General features: G+C 37.9%; 1 long non-coding RNA gene across 1 annotated transcript; it reads left to right on the forward strand.

Moving 5' to 3' along the window:
- Positions 1 to 296: 296 nt before the first annotated feature.
- On the forward strand, positions 297 to 3003 carry LOC134071286 (uncharacterized). The gene is made up of 3 exons (XR_009937041.1): positions 297 to 589; positions 2099 to 2304; positions 2470 to 3003. It is a non-coding gene; the product is annotated as an uncharacterized LOC134071286 (long non-coding RNA).
- The last annotated feature ends 1286 nt before the right edge of the window (positions 3004 to 4289 follow it).

The following is a 4289-nucleotide window of genomic DNA, read 5'->3' on the forward strand; positions in this document are numbered from 1 at the left end:
TGTGGAACAGTTTGATGTTTGAATTTAGTCAGTTAGTTTGTTTTTATGGCCCAGGTTGGTGTTTTTGCAACTTTAAGAGCCAGGGGTGTCCACAGACATCACACAGGACGCTGGCAGATAGTGAAGTGATGGTGAGAGCACCTGTAAGACATGTACTAGGAATATGCATTTAGACATGTAGCAAGGAATAATGCAGTGCCATTGTTAATAGATTGTAAACTGTATATAAACTCTTGAGATGACACATTCTGAATAAGTTGTGCCACAGTACTCATTAACATTAGTTAACCCTTTGTTGACGAACCACGTAAATATCGTTCCTCCAGGAACGATGACGTTGAGTCTAATAACTCCGCCATACCTCAACTGATTTTATTAATGAAAACTTCCTCATAAACGTCACATCATAAGCTTTACAGTGATATGATTGGTTAAGGGATTTGTGGCGCGAAACTGTTTCACTACTTGAAGAGAAAACAAGAAGTTGAAATGTCCCTCTGCCTGCTGCATCTGAAGGAGCAACGCTAGCTGTCACCATACATCAGACATGATAACGTCGTTTGAAGGACAAACTGGTGGATGAACTGAGGTAAAACAGTCTTTTTATGTGTTGTTATTGTACCTATCCACGTTATTACTTCAAAATCGTTTTTATTTAGCTGTTTTTACCAGTAATTGCACCGTGAGTGTGTGACCGTAACATATGCGTCTGTGTTTACTTCAGCTCGCAATATTTGCGGTATAGCAAACTGTTATCTTTAGTAAAATGTTGCTATTTTCAATGATTTTTTGGGGGTAACTATATGTAAAACATGATGAGCCAACTACTAGGACTGTCACCTTAGATATGTATTCAATTTGAACGAAATAGCCTGTCATGTAATGCTACAGCAACTCATAACGTTAGCTGTAAGTAGAGCTTCTCTCTCCAGAAATATTTTGCCCACGACGCGTCCTCCTGTCCTGACCAGTGTCTCTCAAATTCTCTATCTATATCATCTTATGTGAAGGACACCTGATTGGTAGGCTATTTTATTCCCAAATAAACCAGTTATTTCGTCGTTTTTATTTAGCCATTTAGTAATTGCACCGTGTGTATATGACCATTTTGCGTGTATTCACATCAGCTGGTTGCTGGTGTTTTAGCAAACTGTTGTCTTTAGTAAACTGTTACTATTTTCAATGATTTATTGGGGGGTAACATGGAAAACATGGAAAGCTAACTACTAGGACTGTTACTTTAGAGATGTATTCAAGTTTGAACGAAATAGCTTGTCAGGTAATACTACAGCAATCATTACCGTTAGCACGCTAGCTGTACATTTCCAGCTCCAGATATATTTTTGGTTCGACATGCCCGGGACGCGCCCTCCTGTCCTTCAGTTTCGCTCAAATGCTCTATCTATATCACCTTATGTGAAGGACATCTATTGGTAGGCTATTTTATTCTCAAATAAATCAGTTATTTCGTCGAAATATGTACCACATTTTACAGTTATATGCAGCCAAGTTGGTTAGCTTGCTAGATATGATCTGTCAAACATGAAAGGTGCTAATGTATCCAAACGCGATGATTGTGCCAGGGGTCTAACGCAAGGTTTTCGTTTATTGTCGGCTACTTTTGCATATGAAGACGTGTAGTAAATGTGTCATAGCTATTGCTTAGGTCGTAGACTATAATTTTCTTGATCAAGGTTATGGCGATACTTGCCAACTAACGTTAACACTTGTAAACTCAAGTGGGTATTTTCTCTACTCCACGTCGAGACGCAATATTTCGTCTTTACGCTGCCACGAAATAACACGGTGTGTGTGTGTGTGTGTTTGCATACATGTGCTCTCTAGATGGTTTCTGTCTAATTTTCTTGCTTAGTTGTCTTATATCAGTGTTGGTTTGCAAGCTGGTCTGTAATGTTTAGTCAAGGATTTAATACTAACTTGCTTCAAGTGAGTTCACAGGCTAATGTTATTTCTCCAAATCATCAGTCAGCCTTCCAGTGACTGATGAAAAAGGACATAGTTAGAGGTGATTCAGATTGTATTGTAACAACCAAGTAAGTTATTTACAGGCTTATCTTTTTTCTCCTCATTATTTTAGATGGAGGGGGAGAAGAGCCAGTATGCACGGTTGATGGAGTCTCTCAGGGAAAGGAGACAACTGATCGCAGAGGAGTTCCAGGTCATCTGTGAGCATCAACTACAGGATCATGAAGGGATGGACACTGAGTACGTGGATAGCCAGCTACTGAGTGAAGAGGATGTGGAAGAGGAGGAGGAGAGTGATCTCCCATCATCCTCAGCTGGGTAACTAAATGTTTGTGTGTGTGTGTTATTTCTCCAAGTCATCAGTCAGCCTTCCAGTGACCGTGTCTTTAGTGAAAAAGGACATAGTTTGAGGTGATTCAGATTGTATTGTAACAACCTAGTAAGTTATTTACAGGCCTATCTTTTTTCTCCTCATTATTTTAGATGGAGGGGGAGAAGAGCCAGTATGCACGGTTGATGGTCTCTCAGGGAAAGGAGACAACTGACTGCTGAGGAGCTCCAGGTCATCAACTACAGGATCATGCAGGGATGGACATGGAGGAGTACCTGGATAGCCAGCTACTGAGTGAGGAAGATGTGGAAGAAGAGGAGGAGGAGGGGAGTGATCTCCCATCATCCTCAGCTGAGTAACAATGTTTTTGTTTGTGTGTGCGCACGCGCTTGCGCAACTGCGCATGTGCACAATTTTTATCGTTACAAGAGCATTACTTCTTATAATAATGACAGGAATAGTGGTAATAGTTTCATTACATTTATATTTACATTTCTACTAATTAACATTCTTATGACAATCTATTTTGGGTTTGGTTAGCCATTCCCTGACAGGCCCATGTCAGGTAGAAAGCGTAGACGCTTGTTACAGTGTTGTCTTCTTACTCTTGTAGTTCTAGTACTGCTTGTTTGTAAATGTTTAAGTGTTATACCTGGGTTCTTAAAGATTTAATATAATTTATCAATTTTAAAATAAAATGAACTATATTTTTTCCATTAGAAATCGTGTGTCAGTGTCTTTTCTCTATTCTTGTTTTTGTAACAGAATGATCCATAGAGAGAAGCATTCTCAATCAGCTAGTCTTTACTTCACCTTTAGTCTTTTTTCACTCACAAAGGTTATTGGCTCTTAAGGCAAGGTAAAACATGCCACATTTAGCTATACAACTGAGATGGTTAAATACACTTATATTTATTACATGAACAACATATCTGTGTATTTTGGAGTTGAATTTTAAATCAGGGAATGAAAGCATTCTACTTTTAAAAAATTCTACTCGTCACTTCAACTTGCAGTTATGAGTAAATTGATCATAACTTTTGAACCAAAGGTCACACATTGATTCTGTTTCTTTCACTGAAGAGAGCACAACATTGTCTATAACTCACACACTATATCTGCGATAGCTATTAGGTAAAACATAAGATTCATCTTGACAAATACATGTTTTTGTGTTTTTTAAGGTTGAATTTTGAAGGTATTGTTTGAAAACAATGTATGGTACACTTAAACGTATTAACCATGATGTATACCATTTTAAAGGGCTAGTTCTTCTGATCACAATGATACGTATACTATATCTCTAGCATCTAGCATATCCACACAACAAGCCTTTTTGTGTCACAGGGGCATCAAGTATGAAAAACGGAATGTTTAGTGCCATCTGCAAAGGTCCAATAAATTTATCATAACTTTTGAACAAAAGGTGACAGATTGGTTCTGTTTTTTTCAGTGAATAGAGGACAAAATTGTGAATCCCGAACATGCTCTAGGTTTTTCTCTACCTACAACAGAAATTGGGGGAAAAATGAGATTAATCTTGACTAATTGATATTTTCGTGTTTTTTGGGGTTGAATTTTGAAGATATATTTTACAAATATGTATGTTCTCTTCAAAGATATTAGCTATATTTTATACCATTTGAAAGCCCTGTTTCTTCTGATTACAGTGGTGGGTATATTGTATCTCTGCCATGTAGAATAATCACACAATACACCTTTTTGTGCCATGAGGCCATTGAGTATGAGAAAATGGAATGTTCGGTGCAGGCAGCAAAGGGTTAATAGTTGAAAGAATGAACAACTTTGATTGTTGAACACTGATAGTTTATGCTTTTTCAGTACCTAACATCCTCATTGTGGGAACAAAGCACAACTCATCGAAAAATGCACATAAACTACACCCCAAGCTCCAAAATTCCCCTGGTCTCCAAAACTAACATTAACAAACACGTGGAAACCTAACAAACAT

The sequence above is a fragment of the Sardina pilchardus genome, chromosome 23 (genome assembly GCF_963854185.1).
Source record: "Sardina pilchardus chromosome 23, fSarPil1.1, whole genome shotgun sequence".
NCBI classification, from domain to species: Eukaryota; Metazoa; Chordata; class Actinopteri; order Clupeiformes; family Clupeidae; genus Sardina; species Sardina pilchardus.